Here is a 25,648-nt window from a genome sequence, read left to right on the forward strand (position 1 = left end):
GAATGTTATACCACAACCAAAACCAACAGGCTTGCCTCTTGGTCGCCTCGGAAATGCCATGAAATATAAATATTTGCTTCCTCAACTCCAATGGAATGAATGAAGGCCTGCAGCTCTATGTCCTCCTGTGAGACATTGGGCACATCATGTGTGCAGCTGTGTTCTATGTTGTTGTTGATGTTGTTGCAGCTACTATGTGGTGTATATAAAAGTGACACTTTTGTGTAGCAAGCAATAACTAAATAAATGGAGTTTGGAGCCAGACAAATAGTTTTATTGTATTATGGTAATTGGTAACTGAAAATCAATATCATATTTGAATGTTTATACAAGTTTGTTATTTTCAATGTCAAAACTAACACTGTCCCAAATAGACTTTGCAGTTTCTTATCCGATTTGCCCCAAAATGTTGAGTATGAGGCTATGAAACAGTGGTGGTTCATAATAAATAGGTATTCATTTGTATTATTATCATGTATATATATATATAAGCTCTTAAATACACTTCATAGTGAGTTAGAATTTTACTTTGCATCTGCATTGTTTCAGTCACAATAGTGACGAGAACAAGTTAGGGAATTAAAAAACATTACTCAAAAGCAACCTGACAAACATATTTTAACAAGACAATGAACCCAAAAATAACCCATGCTGAATTCGTAGAAGTGAGGCAACAGTTATCTTGATATATTATCCACCACTTATCAGACAAGCTTACCACGACCAGACTGGACAAGACACAGCTATCACCAAATGTATTTGGTCAAGCCTGTTACTTGTTTAGGTAGCAGTTTACAGAAGCAATTGACATCCCAAGCCTTAAAGAGTTAATTAAGATAATGTTTGTTTATTGGGGCTGCCTTTGCTAATTTGGTCACTCAAAGTTCAGTGCTGTTGAATAAGCAATTACTTGTGTACCATATCAGCTGTGATAACATGATAACACATCACAGATAACGTATGTTGTACTATTTGCACTTAACATGTTCAGGTTATTGCCTGGCTGGTATTTATTTCATCAGGTGTCTCCAATATTATGGTTATTTCATATGGTAATTGTTACATGCTTATATTTCAGCTGGTATTGTTCTAGGAATGCTGTAATTTAAAAAAAATAATTATTAATGAGTTCATATGTTTTAAGGTCATATTATTACAAGTCTTTTATGTCACATTCCAGTGACCCTTAGAACATGGAGAATCTTCACATTGATGAACCTAAGACGTATCATGTTATATGTCATTTTGAAGTTAAAGGTTCTCATGTTGTCTTTATTATTCTCACTTAAAGTAAACATGATGCCAAGTGATCATTCCCTTTTCAAGCAGTAAGGGCATGATCCATATTTCATAAGGTTTCTTTGATATTTTATTCCCTTTTTGTAATGAATCAATCCCATTACATGACACATACACTTTGGACCTATTGTGACCACCGGTATTGTTATACTCCGTGGCAGGTCAGGTGACAATACCACGTTTCCAAGCCCCCAAGAATGGACTTAGCCTTAACAAATGATTAAGATATCACATTAGTTAATCAGTGAAATCATTGTATCATATGTCAAACAAAGTACTTAATTTACCACTAAGTAATATTTGTAATCAGTATTGTTACATAATTACGAAATGTTGAAGCTTATTTTAAAACCTATTCCAGTTATATGATTTAATTTCAGTTACTTTTTATAACAATTTTTAATATTATCATTTGTAGTTATAATTTTCAAAAGTATTGGTTCAGCATCAAACTCATACTTTTTTATTAACTATTAATTTATTGTATGTCAAACATTGCCGAAAGCAGCATTTTTATAAAGTAATAATTTGTATTACCTTCAGAAAACAGAAGGATCGTTTATGTCACATAAGATTGATCGCTGTCTGCATATCTTGCTACACAAGCTGTGCGATATCTGACTTTCAACTCTACCTGTAACAAGTTGCATTTACCTGACACACTTGTGCTATATTCTTGTAACCTACATTTGCAACATGTTACATTTTTGTTAATATGACTGTTGTACAGTCAATAGAAGATATTGCTATTCCTCAGGCGACATACCTGCCCGGCAAACACATCTATTGTTGTTTTAACACTGTTATACCTTGGTATTGATCTTTCTGCAGGTGAAAATCAATCAGTTGTGGGAGTGATTATTGAACTATGGTGCATTAATTTTTGAATGAATTACTAGGTAATATTTTTTATAGCCATCTTTCTAAATGTTTTGAGAAATTGTAACTAATTTCTCCATATGTTAATACACAGAAGTGTCATGTTACTACCTAGTTAATGATATAAAAAGATCCGTATTGATTAACTAATTGTTTTGAGGGGTCAGACTTACAGTGTCATTTAAAGAACGTTATGCTTGTTGACTATGTAAGCATGGCTTCCTTTGAGAAATAATTAATAAAAGTGGCATTCCGATTTTGATAATACCTTTATCAAGTAGCCAAATAAAGCTATGATCCTGATGATATGGTAGAATAAACTCTCTCAATAGGCATCCTGTTTTCATTGATCTAAATGATTCTGAGAACTGGCCAGGACTGAATCATGGGTATTTGGTTAATTAACAGGTAAATTATTTCTTTTTTGTGTCAATGAGTCTTTTTGTCATTTTTCAGTTACTAAAGGACATCCTTTTGTGGCTATTTTTTAACACTGATGAGACTTGTTACTCTGAATATATAACGTGAGAAATTAAGGACGTCTGCTGCGTTGACATTTGAATATAGGGCCATTTTGTAAATAATCTGTCAATATTTTCTGCCATTAGTTTTGATAACGTGACAAGAACCTTTTTGTTACATCGTAATATTTTCAAAACACTGGTAGTTAAATACTTGCATTACCATCTATATATCATTGCCAGACGTCGAACAAATCGTTTGGCATTATTACCCAGAATTATATCTTGAAAAAGAGGTCATGATTAAGGCAATAAGTCTACAGTGTCAAGCTCAGCGCCTCTACAGGAAATGGGGTTTACTCCAGGATCTGTTATTTGTATTAGCGGTGGTCGATAAAATCCTGAGCGGCCTACCTTAAGATATGGTATTTTGTTTTTCAAGTGGCCAATGATTCATTCCCCTGGGGCAGAAGCGGGGGAGTGTCCCCAAGGTTCAACAGCTGGGTGTGCAGAGTTTTAGGGGGAATCTTATCTCAAATCACTCTCCTTTGTGGGTTTATTGCTCTCAATCAAGATTGGATTTTTCCATTGTTTCAATCTGTATTTATGGCTGCTATTAAGTAGTTTAGATGCTGGCATTGATGTCATTTTATGGTGTATTTTTTTAATTACTTTTGAATCATTTCAGATTGTTGAACTGTTGCTTTAGCTTAGGGCATCTAGTGAATGTGATTCATTGTTGTGTCAAGTGTATGTGTTGCTTCACTTTATTGATATATATACCTTCTTTTGAAAATTGTTTGTTTGATCTCAACCATAAGGTTATCAATATGACTGATATAACTCTCAGTTCTCTGGCATGAACTAATCCTTTCTTGAGTCAGATCTACTTCATTCAATCATGACCTTTTTTTGTCACATCTTATCAGCAACTGTCTTCATCACAACATTTTAATATTGAAAAGAATTTAGCCACCTACCAACCCTTTTCTATTGAGGTCATGTTACTTGAACTACAACTAACAAGTACATGCGGTTAATTCATCCCTCAGGAGGGAAAACATTCTCACCTGACATTTTTCTTCATTGTTTCAAAATCAGACTTTGTCCATGTGTCAGTATTAGAAGATTTTATGTGGAACACATGAAAAGAAAGGAAGTTTAAGGCAAACGTTAACCCTGACCCTCCAAACAGCAAATATGAATGATTGTTTAGGATGGGTGGTATCCCTTTGTGTTCGTTACACAAAGTTGTACATTTCATGTGAGTTGTAGCACCAGTATAGTGGTAGTACCAGTATAGTGGTAGCACCAGTATAGTGGTAGCACCAGTATCGTGGTAGCACCAGTATAGTGGTAGCACCAGTATAGTGGTAGCACCAGTATCGTGGTAGCACCAGTATAGTGGTAGCACCAGTATAGTGGTAGCACCAGTATAGTGGTAGCACCAGCAAAGTGGTAGCACCAGTATCGTGGTAGCACCAGTATCGTGGTAGTACCAGTATAGTGGTAGCACCAGTATAGTGGTAGCACCAGTATCGTGGTAGCACCAGTATAGTGGTAGCACCAGTATAGTGGTAGCACCAGTATCGTGGTAGCACCAGTATAGTGGTAGCACCAGTAAAGTGGTAGCACCAGTATCGTGGTAGCACCAGTATCGTGGTAGCACCAGTATCCTTGTAGCACAAGTATAGTTGTAGCACCAGTATAGTGGTAGCACCAGCATAGTGGTAGCACCAGTATAGTGGTAGCACAAGTATAGTGGTAGTACCAGTATAGTGGTAGCACCAGTATCGTGGTAGCACCAGTAAAGTGGTAGCACCAGTATAGTGGTAGCACCAGCATAGTGGTAGCACCAGCATAGTGGTAGCACCAGTATCGTGGTAGCACCAGTATAGTGGTAGCACCGGCATAGTGGTAGCACCAGCATAGTGGTAGCACCAGCATAGTGGTAGTACCAGCATAGTGGTAGCACCAGTATCGTGGTAGCACCAGTATAGTGGTAGCACCAGCATAGTGGTAGCACCAGTATAGTGGTAGCACCAGTAAAGTGGTATCACCAGTATAGTGGTAGCACCAGTATAGTGGTAGCACCAGTATAGTGGTAGCACCAGCAAAGTGGTAGCACCAGTATCGTGGTAGCACCAGTATCGTGGTAGCACCAGTAAAGTGGTAGCACCAGTATAGTGGTAGCACCAGTATAGTGGTAGCACCAGTATAGTGGTAGCACCAGTAAAGTGGTAGCACCAGCAAAGTGGTAGCACCAGTATCGTGGTAGCACCAGTATAGTGGTAGCACCAGTAAAGTGGTAGCACCAGTATAGTGGTAGCACCAGTAAAGTGGTAGCACCAGTGTAGTGGTTGCACCAGTATCGTGGTAGCACCAGTATAGTTGTAGCACCAGTATAGTAGTACCAGTATAGTGGTAGCACCAGTATAGTAGCACCAGCATAGTGGTAGCACCAGTATAGTAGTACCAGTATAGTGGTAGCACCAGTATGATAGTTTCTGCTGTTACATTATTTGTTGAGGATGTATATTTGTGAGCAGCTACCGTTGACAGAACTTGCACTTTATGCCTCGTTGAAATCCATTGTGACATAAGTAACATCTGTTTATTGCAACAGATGCCACATCAATAATGTTGATGGAAAAAAATGGAAAAAATATAAACTCAAATATTTCTGTACATCAGCTGCACCTACTGTATCAGTGAGGGGGTAAGTGACCATGGCTTTACACCATTTTTAGCAATATTCCAGTAATATCATGGCAGGGGATGCTAGAAATGGGCACCACACATGTCCCCATGAAGGGAATAGAACCCGGGCCTTTGGTGTGACGTGTGAATGCTCTATCACTAGGCTGACCGCCTCCGTGGTCTAGTGGTAGAGCGTCCGCCTGGAGAGCGGAAGGTCCGGGGTTTGATCACCGGCCGCGTCATACCAAAAGACGTTAAAAGATGGTACTTGTTGTTACCCTGTCTAGCGCTCGGCATTAAGGGGCTAAAGCAAGGACTGGTCGGATCGGAGTCAGTATACTGTGTCTGAGTGGGGTTTTCATGTTAAACTGCGGCATGGTATCTCAGTGGGCTAGCACTATAAATCGGCATCAGTCCGGACTAGTACAAGCAGCCACACGCACGTGCATGCACATGCATGCACGTTGCTATATAAGTGTAATAATCTTGGACACGATGTTAAACCAAATTTCACCTCACCTATCACTAGGCTACCCCAAGACCCTCAGCTATATGAATAAGGCGATTCTCTTGAGACAGGACGCTGATGTTGAACAAGCTTCCGATTCATGTGGATGGCTCCCTGATACGTATCATTAAGTTCGTTATTGTTCAGGACATTGTATAACGACAAAATAATATTTTCAGCTATGAAATAGGCAGCTGAAAGTGAATCATGTTAGTTCTGAGCAGCTGCCTGTATTAAGAACAGCAATTGTCAAACATTAATTGTCTTCAGAAAGCATTGTCAAACTTATGATCATGTGATTACTTTTGCTTTCGAGCTACTCGGCAAATACAATGTCTGGATAAAAGCTTCCATTAATATGTTTAGCTCTTTTTTCTGCTATTTATTCAGCAGGGTGCACTGAGTGCCATGAGCACGGTATGCAGAAAATGTAGTCTTGTATAGATTTAAGACATTTAACATGTTTGTGTATGGAGTGATAGAAAATAGAATAATTGATCTGGGGGATGGGTTGGGGATGTGTTATTGAAATTTGATCATGATAGTGTTCATGGTGACTAAGTATAACATGTTGCTATTAACTGACAGGTAGCTCACTGGTTAGTGCCTGCACTTATTAGCTACACAACCAGGGTTTGACTCCAAATTCCATTATGATCAGGTTTTCTACTTCTAGTGCCTCTCAATCAAGATCTGATGAACCTCCATAGATAGTCACATCAGGTGAACCCAGAGCAAATCTTTACCTCCAATAAAAATGAAGGATGAATAGGTCCTTGAGCCAATTACATGTCAGTTTTTTAAAATGATTCTGCTTCATTTCTTAAACATCTAGATCTTGTCAAAAGAAATCACACAGAACACCACTCTTCACACCATAGTAAACCCTTTTGAGTGTAGAAGTCACATTACTCAGATACAACATGGTGCATATAATATTCAGAACATATATAGTGCAGCCTTTATTAATCTCCATTTGGAACTGTCCTTAAAGTTCATTTTCAAGACACGAAAGGGATATTGAACATTGGCACAAAGCAGAAAGCATTATCATGCTCTGGGATGTTATTACTTATCTCTATAGTTGTATTATTACTCTACTTAGTATATTTCAAAAATGTGAAGTTGATAGAAACTGTAAGAATGATAAGAATATACCTTGTATTTCTGTAGCTTGTGTGCATAGTTTGCTGTAAATTCTAAAGAGGTAATCAACATTATCCTGAAAGTGCTTACATACCTGTATCATTATTCCGGACCTGTTGGTGAAGACCAAGGTGCTATTGGATGAAGAATTAATGAAATCATGATCCATTTTTAATGACATGCAAGACTTGCAACTGGTGTCAAAACTGATCCATGCCCACCAACTCCACATGCAATCATAGATAGTCTCAGGCCTCAGGGATTGTTCTAGATGTACATTTGTATAATCTCATGTTCCGGGAATTATGCCAGATTCCAGGATAAATAGGTGTGCTAACATTACCAAATCAGCATTAACCTCATTCAATATCCGACTCTTTGCATCAGAAGAGTCTGAGACCAAAAATAACTTCAAGATGGATCATGAAAATATGTAAACAATATGGCAACGGTCAAAAGATGGTATTTTGTGGTTTCATTTGTGTGATTTTGATGATCACACTTAAAAATCCCATCCCATTGCCACCAATAATACATGACAAGCCCAAATGTCCCTTGTTCTGGGTCAACAAAGCAATCATGGTCTTGAGACAATCTGACATTAATCTCAGAACAACAGTTTGGCAGTAAATGGATGATGGTTCAGTGCAACCATTGTTTTGTGTGTGACCCAGTGTCCAGGTGTTGGAGTGGTTCAGGGTTAGCACTCTATAATTACACACTAGCTTGTGTAATCATTAAACCAGGGTTTGGTTCAGGAATTGAATTTGTAATTCATGTTGACACTTCCTGTGAAGTTCATGTGTATACATTAATAGACAAGGAAGTCATGTGACATGCAGGTGCTTGTTTTTATGTTGCTAACATTCATTTTGAAAGTTACTACAAAACACAACATTTAATACCTTGTCATTACATTTGATTAAGCCAGTTTAGTACAGTCATATTGATCTTGTCTACATGAAAATCTGCTATAGGGGTAGCCATATTTACCAATCAAATGTTATCAAGTCTATGATGGTAGAATGGCATTTATGGAAACTACTTTTGTTTTACTGTTTCCGCTGTTTGAACTACCTTTCATCCATTAACAGATCCCATTACACGGAGCAGCAGCATCATCAGGATTATTCCTAGATGTAATATATCTTCTTGCTCTATTATGAAGCTGTCAGGGTATGTTGGATAGATATATACCCAAGGCCTTGTGTACCTTGGTGTGATTGTAAAATGTTGTGATGTATAAGAGAAGTACAATATATATTGCTCAGTATTTGCTCCAGTATTAGAGTTTAATGAGTTGGGTTTAACATCTCTTTGAACAGTATTTCAGTTATATCATTGCGTGTCAGCTTAATGGGGGACGAGAGCCCAAAGTGGTAAATCACACGAGGGTGGGTATGGTGCTGACAAAAATTTGAAACATAATCAGTGGGGAACTGGGATTCGAACCCACAATCATAGATTTCTGGCATGCCTTTGGGACTCAGCGCTGCACAGCGAATTGCAGCGCCTTAGACGACTGGACCACCCGTGCCCCCTCTGAATGTTGTATCATCAGAATGAATCGGGATAGAGAGAAATGGAAGAAGACCAAATTCACCAATCTCAACACATTTTAGATAGTGATAGAAATTATTAATCATGTTAATAGTTTTGTATGTTAATAAAATCCTATTGAGACAATTTGCTTGAAATAATTATACCCAAGTTATATTTGTGCTGCTTCTGTAATTACAAAACAAAATAGTTGAAAGGATATTGTTCATCATGTTCATGCTAATATTCATTATGTTGCAATCTCACTACAGCATCCCTGGGTTCAAATCCCAACATGGTTAGATTATGTGGGAGGCCCATTCTTTGTATTCCCCTGGGATGTTGCTAGAATATTGCAGCATTTTACTCACACACTCCACTATACATTGCCGACAGTGCTGTCATCTCTGTTGTTATGACATACATGTTTTGAAATCAAACTATATTTGAAAGATTTTTAAAACACATCTGTGACGTCATTCTATTGTTTGAACGCTCCATTATTTGTCAGGAATGGAGAGTTGTTTGTCAACTACACATTATCTTGAATCAACATTTGAATTAATTTCCACTTGGAACAGATGGAACTATTTTTTACATTTCTTGACAAGTGAATAATTTCATTTTTTTTTTTTTAAACATGTGTCGAGGGCAGGGTTCAAACACTGCATCGTTTGATTTGAGGATGTGTAATTGTCAACCTCAGCTACGCCAACACATGAAGGTGTGGTGGGAAATTAACCATTAAATATTTCCATAACTTTTCATAATGCTTAAAAGCTAGTATATAGTCTGTGTTAGAGCAGTTTACCTACAATAATGTTCATATTAATAGCAATTATATAAACCTTTGACGAGAAAAAAAAAATCAGGTAATATTCATATCCTTGTTCAGGGCTCTATATTTCCTATTATTCCCGTCAGCATGTAATATTGTAATATTGTAATGTGCAAGCGATTGATAAATACTAGTTCAGGACACAACGAAATGACCATGACGGAGCTTGGTGCATGTGTAACAGCAGCAGAAAATGTATTCCACGTACATCATGCAAGGGCGACTCACGCAGTAGAACTACACTCTCCAAAGAGTTCTGGTTTATTTTTCAAATATTTTGGAAATTTTGTCAAAGTGTAAAAGTAGGGATGAGTTTTAAGTTGGGGAATATCCTCATAACTCTCCATTCCTTAAAAGTAATGGGCCTTGGCTCCATTATTTTTAAGAAATCGAGAGTTTCTCTGACATTCCCCTCTATGAGAACACCCCCAAGAACACACCTGCCCTGTGTGACTAATGCAATTTCCCTGGTTACTCGCAGGTGTAGTAGAGACATGAACTCTGAGCCAAGGAAATTTGAGCTCTTATTGGAGCTGGTTGGTCTCTATATGAAGGAATACATTGTTAGTATTGCAGTTTGGCATGGAAAAAACACATCTATAGACCTTTAGAAACTGATATTGTAATGTGAGGAGGCTGAGTGGCCATTATTGGAGATTTTGTTTCTTTTTCATGCTCAACTGGTGATCTCATGCACATAGACAATGAACATGGTGGGGAAGCTACTTTCTTTTGAAGATCCCAAACAAGACAGATGATAGTAACCACCATTCAGATTATTTTGTTTTAATAGAGAATGAACTTTTCACTGACTGATCTGGGAGGGGTGTTGAATGCACACACTGTCCTTTCGGACACCGTCCTCTCAGGCACCCTACAGACACCTGCGTGTTTTGTTCACTTAGAGACTAGGTTTCTAAAAAGCTGTATCCATCGTTGCTTCTTATTAGATTATGAACAGCACATCAGTAAGTCTCTATGGTCGATCACCATACAGGGCTCGATTTAGCTATATAAAACATGCACCAGTGCAACCTATTATTGAAAAATGCAACCCAATATATTCATGCACCAAGTGCACAATGTCCCCAAAATGCAAATTTGTGTCTTACTTTTACATGAACAAACTCAGTACTCTAAGTTTTATTTACCATTCTATATCACTAATCCCTGCATTGTGTCGGTTTCATGACACATGACACAGTCATCTGAAATCTGTGATTTTTGTTATTTAGATGTATTTACTTTATGCATCTGTCTTTCAACATAGATTTATGGGACCGGCGTGCAACCTGGTTTAGTCTGAAGCAACTAGCTTTTCACTTCAACATGCACCTGGTCAAATCATGTTCCTTATATGAAGCCCTGCCATGTATGTGAAATTTGAACAAGAGACTTTATATTATGTTGTTTGTTTGTTTGTTTGTATGTTTGTTTGTTTGTTGGTTTGTTGTTTAACGCTGCACTCGGCAATATGCCAGCTATATGGCAGTGGTCTGTAAATAATTGAGTCTGGACAAGACAATCCAGTGATTGGCATCATGAGCATCGATCCATGCAATTGGGATACGATGACATGCTTCAACCATGTCAGCCAGTCTGACCACCCGATCCCGTCAATCGCCTCTTACGACAAGCATAGTCGCCTTTTATGGCAAGCATGGGTTGCTGAAGACCTCATCTACCCCGGATCTTAAAAGGTCTTTTTATCCTGTTATCAAGATAACAGCGAGGTTCAGACTGTCAGCTGAACATGAAGCCAGCTGTTGGATCACTGCATGCATTGCTGCACATACATAGGTTCACATGTAAGTTTTGTGAAAACATCAGTCCCACACAGAATCCAACTGTCAAGAAGTAGTTCAGTATCAGTGTCTCAGGTATGGGCCCATCTTTGTTAGGTAAATGTTTCAGTTGGTACGATGTCATTTTTCAGAATCTATTTTTTGTGTGAACATAGCAAGAGGCTTCCTTATTGTCGCCACTGCTGCCACTGGGGTAGATTGCCAAAACAGGGGTGGTCTGACCCTCAAAGATGGCCAAATGCCTGTGACACTACAGTAACCTGTTTTTGTATGGCAGCTTCAACCATCAAGTGAGGCAGCAGCAACAAGTTTAACGCCCCTTACTTGATCTCTTGACCAATACTGCTAAGAGTTCATGTGAGCCAAGAATTAATCCACATGGATTGCCTTCTAACAACTAGAACCAGTATTACATATTTATTCGATAGTCCTCTCGTCAATCATAACACAGTCAGGCTTCAGGACAACTGTCTGGTGAACTTTTCCCACCGCTGGCCCATCTCTGGTAGTGTATCTCTCACAAAGCCATGACCAGCCTTTTAGAAATTTCCTTTTAAGCATGAAACTCCTTTTGGAAGTTTGCCATGCAGATAAATGTGAAACCTCTCAGGTCTTAAATCATAGCATAGCTTTCATGGCCATGAACATAACTAGTTGAAGGAAAATGTGTGTGAAGATCATTGATAGATGTAGTCGGGAGATAAAAAGAGATATTAAAGAGGCCTTATTCAGGAGAAGAAAATCTGAATTTCTCGAAAGTATAATATTCTACATAGTCATGGTAGTTTGTGACAAACATTTGTGTGATTAATACTGTAATTATATCCTGTACAAGGCTACAGGGAAGAAAACTCATCGAGGTGCATTCAAATTGTGTAAATCCCATACGGTGCCTCGTGTGTGTTTAAGTTGTCAGGTTGCGGTGTTGTGTTCTGTGAGAGTATGACACACTGGTTTTATCTTACTGTTTGCCTGCGATGATCTTGAAACCAGGCCCAATTCTGTGAGATAAAGGTGTGAATGATGATATATACACAGAAGGACTGCAATATAATTGGCCAGGTATGGGTTCACAGCGAAGGAGCTAGAGCTTAATGATGGTTTGTTGTGCAGCTTGTCCTAACGTGGTGGGCTTGTCTCGGGTAGGGTAACAAGGGTTTATTAGGGTTGGGACTAAAGGGTTTATGGGGGTTAGGACCTTTTTGGGATGGATTACTCGGAACAGAAGACAGTATTCTGCAAGGGATTGTGTATACCCTTGCATAACAACTTTATTAGCATGGACCACCAAGGTTTAATTTGAATTGTAATTCTACCTTGATAAATGTTCAATAAATGGCTCTAGTTCTGGGCAATTAAACCCATTTCTGTTTGCCTCTTGGTGATTGGAGTCAAGCACTGGTGTTGGAGTTCATTGGATTTGTTTCCAGTTTAATGGTGCATTTTACAGCATTTCTGATAGCAAAATTGCCATATGCTGGGACAGGCAGTGTATTAATTACTCTGACTGTCCATACACCTCTTTAAATAATGGTCTGCTACACACTGTTATTCTTGTAGTTGGTCTGTCATTTAGTACTGGTATATGTACTGGTTAGTTTTAAGGGAGGTGGGTTAGTCTTGTGGAAAAGTGTTGCCTAGAGACAAAGTTTGATTCCTCACATGGATATACTTAGTACAGCTTGTGAACCGGCAGTCCATTTGTGTTCCTTGCTGGGATATTACTGGAATATGGCTGAAAGTTGGCTCCAAAATACTACTTCACTCCGATGATCTTTTCAATTATTCATTGATATGTTTGAAACGTGTAAAACCTGATCATATTCAACCTTAAGAGAGTAATTCATTTTCAATCAATAACACATGACATGAAAGCTGTCAATACTCATGGACTTTGAAGTAATAAATATCCATGCAGGTGAAGTTTGAAGAAAAGCACTATTCGTGTGGAAAGATTTACTGTGATGTAGTGACATGTCTTTATGTAGTCCATGATGTATTTCACCCATTATACACTCTAACATATACTGTTTCCTTCTTCAAAATGTTAAAGTCACGAAACTGTGAAATGATATTCACAAATCGCATCCTGTCCAACAACAGCCCCAAACTCTCCTCTATGGATTATTCTCAGGATTATACCCATCAACAATAGAAACATCAATCCCGTTCCTGGTCCTTGAGAACACATACAGGGCAATGCAAGAACCATCTCTCCAGCACAATAGGCGTGATTTCGTGTGAAGGAAATATATTGAGAGATATTGAGACATCATGGTGCAGTGTGTGAGGGAGAGAGTTATGGAAAGGTTGTCTAAAGCTGAATAGCAGTCAGGGCCATGCGACCTCATATCCGCTTGTAGTCATCTGTGGTTTCCTAGATACTCTAGAATGTTTTATTGGCGTTCTGGTCTCCATGAAAGGGGGACATGAACACTGATATACCTCATTGCGCCCTGCCTCCTGTCCAGATAAAGTTTAGCTGTGGTGAACGGTTTGGTTTGAAATTGATAAATGTTTGTGTTGTATGGTATCCTGTTTACATGTTCTTAGGGAGTATGGAGTTCTTTTTTTGCAAATGCAAAGCTTGTTGAATTGGATTTGTGTTATCTAAATGTAGGAATGTGAAAAAGAAGGTTGAGTTATGTTAAGTGCAGTGCTTCAGATTGACAACAGACCTTGGTTATGACCCCCAGCCATACTATTCAAGTAATGAGTACTGATAAAATAATATTCAAGTCAGTTTGAACTTTAAGCTCTGTAGGCATAGCAAGTGGTGACTAGGGTCAATGTTGCTCTCAGCTGTTAGATGCTATACCATTCACAGAATGTGAACATGTTCATGTTCATTTGCTGTAAAACCTAATTCATAAATATGACCCCAGGTTAAGTAAATAAATTGTGATAATTCCTACCCAAAATGTGGTTCCAATTATTGACAACAATGATAAAATTATCTGCTGCATGCTCTGCCTTCAAGAGGGTCAGAGTATGATATGTCATCGCTCAGCCTTGATGCTAGTGAAAGGGACGGTAAAGTAATCCTTGCTGTAGCCAGTGGGCAGTTTAATTATGGCCACCCTGTAACAAAAGCTGCATGGTAATGGACTCCATTGTAATTTAGTGCATGTCATACGGTTATTAACACCAAGGTCATGGGTGCATATCAAGCTGTAGCACATGCCTCGATGACCATTGGCCAGTGTGGGCTGGACAACTGTCAAGTTTAGCTACAATGTGATTTATTGTTCCTGTCCATGCTGTAATTAAATCTCTGCTTCCCTAATGTGTCTGCCTGCTGTTTAATTTGTATACTTCTAAAGTTCTAAATTTTATATGGTAACATTTTGCTTATAAAACTTGACAGCATGTAGAACTTGTTACATCAGAGATTTATTGCATGTGAGTACTTCATGTTAATCAGAGAGATCATGACTTTACATGGAGTATTCCATAGGTCATAATCTGAGGACTGTTCCGGTGTTGTACAGTGAAACATCATTAGTATGGAAACCCTTCATTGTTTGGGGAATGCAATTTAGAATTAAAAGGAAATAATGTACACCTTTATTGTTAATCCAAAGTTAATTATCCAGACTTGACAGGAAGCAGCACTGAGCATAAGAACAGGATTTCACTGTATATGTAACACTATGAGATCTCTGGGCAGAACTTCATCAGGTTCGCATGCTTTTCACCACAGTCATCTATAATGTATGAATTGCATCTAGATAGTTAACTTGGAAAAGACTAACTTGACTGGCTTATTCAGTAATTGTGTGTCACTATTAAGTCAACACTTCTTGGCCTCTTTTGGCACATATCGCAGAATCCCATCAAATGTACATGGCCATTTACATCCTACATAGCCTCAGACAGTGCAGAGGAAGTTTATTTGTCATCTGCCTGCTCAGGAAAGTTGAAAAGCAAGATCCTTCAAATGACATGGTCACATAAATCAGAGACGATTTTTGCATAAATATGATATAAAAGATATAAAAGTCAACTTAATATTTCAAAAACCTTTGCCCAACTTCCATATATAGCTTTTCCATCTCCCATGGTGAGGAAAGTGCCTCATAGACAGACATCCATCTGTCACCATGGTTCGTAGCTGGCATTAATGTGTACCATATTTTCTTGTGTATTACACAAGCAGAATGTTCTTGACAAAGGCGTTACAGTATCTACCAGCATGCAACACCAGAAATATGTCAGCAAATCCATAGTAAAGTACATGGGTTAGTCGCATAGTTACTTTAATTTGTAATACAAATGCACAGTGCATTTAACATTAAGTTTTGATCCATTTCACTGATTATATATATTTTTTCATATTATCATCATTTATATTAATTTCGGCAAGTTCACCTCAATGTAGTTTTTGACAATGCATTGTATATATCATATTTCTAAAAAACATCTACATTATGGGTGTTAATTATACTCAAGTGTGTATTATTCACAAAAAGATGTACGATAGCGTTTGTGTGACAGGTCGCACTGACATTGCACACCACACTATATAATATAGTATATATCCCCCATATATCATCCCCCTGGGGTTCTGTCTGTTTCTCAGTGCCAGAAATTATTTCAAGCACGAGCTGTCTCTAACAGAACCAGATATCACAAAACAAGTAAAGCTAATGGGAGACAAGGTTCTTGCCCCCTGGCAAGAAGTTTACATCTCGGTGGAGATTTCCCTTCTTTTTCAAGCAAGCAGTGCATGTTGTTATGAGAGGTATTAACTAGGAGGATATATAATGTTTATCTAATTTTGTGCTGTAAGTTGTAGGAATTGTTTATCATGTTATTTGCAGTGCTGTTATGGTACACTTCAACAGATCACTTGAAACATTTTTTTGCAAAAATCCCCAGCGCGCATGATGAAATAGGTAGGGGATCTGTGTGTGTTTATACAGAAAAACTTTAATTTCATGCCTACTAATTGTTTTTTATCAATATGTTGGCCATTTTAAGAGCAGATGTCAGTCAGGAGGAATCAAATAAAAAGTTAATTTGTGTATTTTATGCAAACATTAGGCCTAGCTTAATCATAAAACGTGGAAATGAATGTGGTTGTCCTTAATAATAATTGCTCAATCACTGAATTGTCTGGTCCAGTCTTAAATTTTCACAAGGGCATCATACAGCTGGAATATTGCTATATTGTGGCATGAAACAACGAACAAACACACACTTAAGGATATTTCAGCCAAAAGACACATACACAAGACAACTTGATATAAATGTGTATATCAAGAGACAGCCTAGGTGTAACCTGACTTTCAAGGTTGACCGTAACAAAGAGCTCATTTATCATATCCCACTGCTGCTATTATTGAACTGATTCTATTACTAACTAGCATCAAATGTCCATATACATGTATGTATGTAATGCTTTGTACTGAATATCGTGTTGGTAGACAAAATAAGCCTTTAGATATATGCAAGGTTGTGTTGAAAAGAAACCATCACATTCAACAGTTTTCTAAAGAGGGTTGCAGCCCAACATTAGCTTATGAATAACTATTGAATTGGCTGTTGCCCACTCAGCTGTGATGAATTAATAGGCAGTTTTGTGAATTAAATATTGAAGGATCCCGCAGTTTCCACTTTGCAATTAATGGTCCCATGATCAGATCTGGTGCTGCTTCAAAGATTGCTGAAATGCTGCTCCGTGTTAACGTGTGTATGAAGTGGGCAACATCTGGCGTTAAGGTTTTTGAATGATGTTGAGTGGAGAAATGGTTCTTTTCACCAATTTGTATTGTATTGTGTGAACAAAACGGACATCAGCCAGTGAGTGCCAGAAACAGAACATTGCTGTCGCACATGTTGAACTATCACAAGGCTCATTTCACCTTTATAACAAATATTTTTTTGTTTTGGGATAAATTGAATGACTGGATAACCCTTTATGAATGCTATGTCAGATGATATGTCGAATATTCATTTTTCAAGTGTTTCAGAAGTTAATTTAGATATGTTGATAAATGCTATATATCAGCTATTTTGAACTCTAATAAGGACCAAAAGTATATCTTGCGTCTTTATGCCGTGATATAACTGCAATACTGTTCAAAGTGGTGTTAAACTCACTCACTCTTGTTCCTTTTTCATAACTGTATATTTTTGTTATGACCCAACAAAATGTTCTTAACTCTCTATCTTTTTTTCTAAAAGAAAATAATATTATAAAAACACCATTGCACTTAACATGCTTAAGAAGATTAAATTCTTAAATTTAAACTCTGTTTACACATTAGTATCACATATCAAGTTTGAATGTAAAGTACAAAGTCCCCAGTGTTAGTTTATGTCACAAGCTTGACTCCCAGTGCAACACACTCTGACCTTGATAATAATAGGGGTACCGGGTTACCATGGAAACGTCTGGAAGAGTTCATACCCCAGGTAACTAGAAGCCAAATTGAATTATCAAAGTTTGCCTTTCATCCCTCACACTATGGGCACTGAACGAACCTCGTGGTGTGCGGCAAGGTGATGTGCTACTGCCCCAGTGATTCAGCTGAAACGTAACAGAGCATTTAGTCAGGTACAGAGGGGGAAAAAAAGGCTACATGATTGTTGGAAAGGCTAAGGGTTGGAATTTCTATCCTTTTGTTTTGCGCTGAACATTCTACTTGAGGATTTAGATTGTTTGGAAGGTTCAATCGATAAAGAAATTAGAATTAATAGAGTACTTGGAGATGAGAAGAGGAGGGGGCGACTGGATATTTAGTGTAGACATTTACGTTTCTGCCATGAATGCCCAGGTGAATGGTGAAACTCGAAATAATGACGACCAGAAACAATATTTTGAGTTTTACATAGAACATGTGAACAATGTTAGACCATAGTGCCAACAAAACGATTCTGCCAGGATATGTTGTCCTAACAACATGTTATGTTGAAAAGGTTTGATTAGAAAAGGTTGAACTGTAGTTTACATTAGAGAAGTAATTTATAGCTGATCCATAAAACTTAGGCATGTAAATTATTGTTTAATTTGTTCATGAATCTGTATATGAATTAAAAATTTATAAAAACCCATTTTAACAAGTTCAAATACCTCAAATACTTACCATTGCATATGGGAGAATGATTTCATTCCAGGTTTATAACGTAAAGGATGTTTATGATTGATCCTGTATTCAAAGGTAGCTCCAAATGTAATCTACAACATACTATAATCTATATATACAACAGTATTATCAATAATGCTGGTCTAATCTATATTAACATACAAACTGAAATAATTATGATCATGTCGTTAGTCGACCATTAGTTTTCATTGTGCTGTAAGACCTTCGAGGTTACTCAAGCAGATCACACTGCTTCATATTTTGTTGTGATGTCTTGTGGTGATCAATCATGTGTGACAATCATTCAGTGACTGATTGCCATTTGACAGGAACGATGTAACACGCTTGAGCAGACATTAGAAAGAAAAATATTTAATTATGGGTCCTGAAATTAATATCCTGGAACTCAAATAACACTGTTGTTATCTTGTTGATAAGTTGACGGCTGGATTTCCTTTAGTCTAATTTATGCATTTCATTCATGCGATATCGATGCTGTACGTGTGCCATGATGAATGAATAGGGATTGTGAATTTGAATAAGGTGTTTTACACTGACAAAAAATTGTTTCAGTATAGTTCCCAGAAGAATATTAACTAAATTTGATTTATTTTGTGTACATCAAATAAATCTAATTGTTGTCCTGAAAATAATCAAGCTGTTGTCCTGATAATGATAATATTATTAGTATCTGTTTGTAGTTTGAGTGACAAGAATAGAATTATTGTCACAACAAATAATAATGACTTTCTCAAAATGACTAAACATGAAAACTCTTAAAACATGGTTAAACAACAGGATGTTTACATTATTTGAAATATTCCTGAAGATATCAAATACTGAAAGTTTAAGACAATTGCCAGCTCTACCAATTTGAAGCATGAAATGGAGAAGAAACATCGCACATATTTTCACTAAGGAACGTGCTCAACAGCCTGTTATCATAAAGGAGCTGTGGTCAGTTCGACCGCATTTGTTAGTTTTGTCCAGCCATGGAGTTAGTGAGAGGTCAGAAGCTTTACAGACAATGGATACCTGTTTTAATCAATTTTGCTGACTGATCAATAAATGAAAATGGACATAGTTGGGTCCCCTGCAGCACTTTTTGAGAGGATGTGCCGTACAACTGAGGTCATCAATATAAGATAGTGATCTGCTTTAAGGCTAGGCTCATTGAGGATAGATTAATTTACAATTAACAAGTACCTTCAGCTTGATCAAGTTGATGTGATGTGTACAGGACCCCTGGGGTAAGATGTAGATATTGATAGGTTCAAATCAATCCACTGATGGTCCTGAAACCGTTGCAGTCACTCGTTAGTTAATACCTTCAGTTCTCATTTAAGTCAATGACAAAAGAAACTTGAAGGACTGTTTTTCTTTCTATTTGTTTGTTTGTTTGTTGTTTAATGCTGCACTCAGCAATATTCAAGTTATATGACGGCGGACAATCCTGTGATTGATATCATGAACATTGATCCACGCATAGTCTCCTTTTACGGGAAGTTTGGGTTGCTGAAGATGTTTTTCTTTGTGATTAGTGTTTCAAAAAGGTCAACTCTGAATACTTTGTGAAAACCCTTTTCATGAACACCTGGTGTCATGACTGAATTTTAGTGATTTGTTCATACAAATTTCACCGATATTTTGCCTTTTAAGCCCAATGGAATCTGTTTCAGAAGATAATCAAAACTGGTTATTCTCTGGCATTGACGCTTTATATATCATAGTTGTACTGAATCACATCATACTTTTGTTGTCATTTGTGTGTATACGTCATCTTGTATTTTGAATATTCCAGATGTAGGGAAATGATAACCATGGCAACACGCTTAACTACATATGAACTTCTCTTGTGCTATATATCATGTCAAGGCATCATTGTCATAAATGAAGCAAATATCCAATTTAACACATGCAGAAGGGCTGACCCTGTTTACAGTAGATGATAATCTGATAGTCTCTGGTTTACACCTGGACAGGAGATGCTACTATCTGTTGTGTTATCATGGGTATAAGGGCCATCTGTTCCCTCAGGTGAAGTTCAGGCCAGGATCATCCATCTGGAAAAAACAGGTGCTTGGAGAGAGGTCCTTCATCATGTTCATAGTACTAAACGATCAGCAGGGGGTGAATACTCACAAGTACTTTTATTATTGGTTGATCCATGTGTGTTGTCATCACTCAATTTGTATTTATTGTCACGTTTGATAATGATGATCATGATAATATGCACTAAAAACAACTTTTGAATTTTGATTAAAACTGGCTCAAATTTTTTTTTTAAAGGATATATTTTGGGTAAAACTACATTGGACGGTTTTCCGAATGAATCATATTTATGTTTCCATTGTCATTTTTTTACCTGAATATCAATAAAGTAATAAATCCTGCCATGTAGTGTGTTGATCATGTCTTTGTATGGTGTTGAGTGGAAGCAGTGCAAGCACAGGAGCATGGTTCATCCATACAGCTTTATCAATATCAAGGGCCCCTGCATGTCCACCGGTAATTTACCTGTAGTTCAACCAATGGTCAGTGAAGCAGAGGCATTGTCCAGCATGATGAAGGCTGCCTGTCGCTGTCAGGATAAGCCGTCGGGGAGGAGGCCTGTCGATAAGCCATCACAAGAACCTGCCCAAATGACAATTGCAAATTATCATCTTATAACAATGGCTACCTTGATGCAGGACACCCATCAGCACTTTCAGCTGTGAGAGTAACAATAATTACCGGCTTATTATAGCCAGGGCAACTTTGTCAGGTACACAGGTGGGGCTTTGTCCAGGAAGTTAAATTAGGGCTGATATCGGTTGAATCAGGGTAGCATGCATAGACGTATGCTATACTGAAAGACTTGGTGAGATTTGATAGGTGGTATCAGGTGTCTCCAAAAAATGGTGCATCCATGATTAGAAAAGATGAATGGATGTGGTTTTTGAATATGAAAGATAATTTTGTATTTTGTGCCAGATGTGCCTAAAGAGGATTAGGTTGACGAAAAATGTCAGTGAAAACTGTCAAGTTAGTCTTTTGCCTGTTATTTGTGATGGATTTTCTGTCTGTCTCAATTTCATAAATATTTGGAAATCTTTAAGTCAGGTTTTGTTGATTGTACTCTTGTGCCCAATATAACACTAGAGTCATTTTGATAACCAAGTTTAAAAAAATAATTTTTAAGTTACATATTTACAAATGCAGCCTTGCATTGTCTGTAACCAAGTCATGGGAAAGGTAGGGACTGAATTACCAAATACTGCCCTTTTTCAGGAAATGATTTGATTACAAAATATATATCAGGAAACTGATAGCTGTTTTTGCAGATATGTGTAACTGATAGTCAGTATAGAATTCAATCCTATCATTTCCATCAAATACAGACCCGTGAAGATTTTGGGGGTAGAATAGGTCTTCAGCAACCCATACTTGCCGTAAAAGGCAACTATGCTTGTCATAAAAGGCGACTAACGGGATCGGGTGGTCAGGCTCGCTGACTTGGTTGATGCATGTCATCGATCTCAATTGCGTGGATCGATGCTCATGATATTAATCATTGGATTGTCTGGTCCAGACTCGATTATTTTCAGACCGCCGTCATATAGCTGGAATATTGCTGAGTGCGGCGTTAAACAACCAACCAACCAACCAACCATCAAATGCATGTTAAATGTAGCATTTACTTCTCTTTTAGCTGTGTTTATCTTGTTTCACTTTGAAATTTAAAAAAACAGGTAAACTGAACAATAACAGTTGTTTTCTATTAGTAAGCAGTATTTGAAACCTTGTTATGCAAGTCTGGTGAATCTGAGACAGTGTATTGTTGCCAGTCCCCAGAATAAAACGACACAGCCAATATCCCTGATCATGCTGAAGTAGCCATTCCTGTCTGGTGGCCTTGATATGGTATGATATGATATGGTAATTGTGGTAAGAGTGATGCACAGTTCTATTTACATGGATGAGCAGCTGATTCGTCGTATACATAATGTAGCTATTATAAGCTTATATTCATTGCTCTGGCTTTTTAATATTAACACCTGATACACGAATCCTATTGTTACATAGTCATGGGAATTGCATGTCCCGGAATCCTGCTTGTCTAAAACACACTGATAGTGCAATGTCTACCATCTGGTCCCCGAGGTTTTTGTTTGCTGTTTAACGCCGCACTCGGACATATTCCAGCTATATGACAGCATAAGGAAGAAACATATATGACAGCAGTCTGTGAATAATCACTATGGACCAGACAATCCTGTGAGTGATTGAGCATTGGTCTACGCATTGGATACGATGACATGCATAAACCAACTCTCTACGCCTGACCACCCATTCCCGTTAGTCTCCTCTTACGATAGGCATAAGTGGCTGAAGACCAGTTCTAACCCAGGTCTTCACGGGTGGTCCCAGAGACTCCCAAGTTTACAAGGTATAGCTGTATGTTGTAATGACGTATGATTAGTGCACCAGAGGGACATCGTCAGTGTCGGGTGTCAGCCGGGTCAGGAGTCTCCTGACAGGATAATCATCAGTCAATAGGTTATCATCTTTGTTACCTCACAGGTACCACCTACCTGTAATGCAATCTGTAAGTACCTGTACGTTGCACACCTGATGATGATAAGATAACTGTTACTTAACCTGTGGTACGTCGACCATCCCATATCTTGGTGAACCTTACTCTCCTTGAGTGAGTGAGTGAGTGAGTGAGTGAGTGAGTTACAATACCGTATAGCATCAGAGATGTTTCAGTCTATGCTCTCTGCAACCTGCTTATCAAATGGTAAATGAAGGAGTGGTTTAAGGTCACATTGAGTGTTATTTCAACACTATTAGTTTGTGGGTCCTGTCATTTTTAGAGGGTTGAGAAACAGGTAGGATAACCATCCCAAAACATGACAAGTTCAGGGAGCGTGTGATGAAACAAAACTATGACTAAAAACGTGAAATATTGATCATGTTGATGAAGACAACAGAAGGCATCACGCAGATATGGACAATATGTTAGGATCATTAGTCTGAGCAGCATGATGTGATGGGTTGGTAGTGGAATGTTGTCATTTAAATCATATATAAAAGTGGCATAAAATATGATGTAGGTGATGTTCAAAGTAAGCTTTTGTCAAAATCAGAGAAATATCTTTACAATTGTAGAAAACAAAGATTTAATAAATGCTATATTCAAGATGTCCTGTGCACAAATATGTCCCACCTTTGCCCATTTGTTACATGCTGTATATCATACCTGTGCAGGTGTGTCTTGTTACCTGTCAGGTGTAACAGCATTTCTCAAGTGTTTCTTTTTTAAGAAACAGGCACTTAAGATTTGAGATTTCTCGAGACTTCAAACATAAATTCAATTATTTGAATCCATTATAATATATTACATATGAATAACCTTATACACTATGAGTAATTATTTATAATTAAGTGTCACTATAAACTTGATATGTCATGGGAATACTTATGAGTGTGCTGCACGATCCTTTGTGTAACCGCAAATGTCACATGATTTGCCCCAGGAACTGGAAATGTTAGGTTAATCTGAATGTTAGTTGCTGATTTCACATTGTTTGAACAATAACTCACCATTCATACTGACTGTCCCAAACGTAGCTTGCACAGCATTTTGCATATCTGTTTTATCATGTTCATGAATGCCTGAATTATATCATGGTGCCATCACTGACAGTGCTGACATTACATCCTGTTGTGAACTGACTATGTACTATTTATGACCGTGTGCTATGTCAGTATTACGTTCATCATAAGGCAAAGGTGTTGTAGCCATAAGACAGCATGGCTACTTGAGGTTGGTGAGGTAGCCTAGTGGTCAAAACCTTCACTTGTGTGAAGCCCATACCTGGTCACACACACACACACACACACACACACACACACACACACACACACACACACACACACACACACACACACACACACACACACACACACACACACACCACCACCACCACTTCACCCCACCCCACCCCCCTGCTGTGATATTACTTGAAATTGAATATTGCTAAAAGCAGCATGAGATCAAACTCACTCACTGTTGCTATTTGATGTCCTCTGGGTTATTTGCATATATACACCCTGCTTCTACACACCTGTAGATGAGCCGATCTTACAGTGTGATTCTGCTTATATTGACGTTGTCCCAAATAAATATCAATCCTTTTCCGCGGTATATATTCCACTGCTTTGTGCATCAATATGTGCAACGATAAAATCATGCATATTGTCAAATGGATTATTGCTAATAGCTTTCACATGGAGGAAGTAATAAACTGGCTTAGCATATCTAGGGATTGTCTCAAAGATATTGCAAAAGAATTGTTGAAATTTTACTGGGAAAACAGCGATAGAATTTGGCAGTAGTCATATAGTCCTAGTAGCAAACCGCCCAATAGTTAAGGTTCTACCGAGTAGTAGAAGTTTGCCATTTTTATGAGTTTTGCAATATGTTATTATAAGGACTAATGGACTAAAAGTGTTAGTTTCTTTTGCTGTGATTGCTGCAAAATATGAACAGTTAACTTCGATCTGAGCACTAAAAACAAGTGAAGATGAAGTAAATATACTTAGACACTTGTGAACTTTGAGATGATCCTTATCTGAAATGTAGTTTGCTGAATGACGAATGAATTTTTCGACTTTGATGATGTACATGGTAGGGCAAGGTAGGGAATCAGTTGTATGGATAACAATGTGTCAACACAAGCATAGCAAAATTCGTGGTGATCCTAATTATATAGACTGTGTGTCGGGAGATAATCTGACACGGTTCATTAACTCTCTTGAAGACGAGCTTTGGCTCAATTTTGTAATGTATCCTTACACCATGTACACATGGACTTTATGCAGCAAATATGTTTTGTTGTTTCTGACCTGTTCATTAGGACAAAATATACATGAAATAGGATATCAACATTTTGAAGAATGAAATAGCTCATGTGTGCGTGTTTGTTTACTCAGCAATATTCCAGCTATGCAAAGGGCTGTGAATAATCAAGTCTGGACCAGACAAGGTGATTGATGTTGTGAGCAATGATTCACACCTTCAGGGTAGGAGGACATTCAATCAACCAAGTTACCAAGCCTGACCACCCAATCCATTAAGTTGCCTCTGACCAGCACAGGTTGCTGGAGACCTGATCTGACCCATAAGCCCCACAGAAAATGATGAAAATGATTTGAAAACCACAGATAAACCAAAAAGACACAAGCAGCATTATATGAAACATATGTTCACGTGAAGGAAAAGTGTAACTGCACAAGAAACATGAAACATATGTTTGTGAGGTAGTAAAATGGTACTTTCCAAGACACATAGATTGAACAAGATCGAATGACAAATGAAACTTATTCAATGATAT

At 37.8% G+C, this 25,648-nt stretch overlaps 1 protein-coding gene across 1 annotated transcript in view; it reads left to right on the forward strand.

Moving 5' to 3' along the window:
- LOC124141455 (serine-rich adhesin for platelets-like) overlaps positions 1 to 25,648 on the forward strand; it is a 67,872-nt gene that overhangs the window by 1,328 nt on the left and 40,896 nt on the right. The window lies entirely within an intron of this gene.

This window comes from Haliotis rufescens, unplaced genomic scaffold, assembly GCF_023055435.1.
Source record: "Haliotis rufescens isolate VD_foot unplaced genomic scaffold, xgHalRufe1.0.p SCAF_26, whole genome shotgun sequence".
Lineage (NCBI taxonomy): Eukaryota > Metazoa > Mollusca > Gastropoda > Lepetellida > Haliotidae > Haliotis > Haliotis rufescens.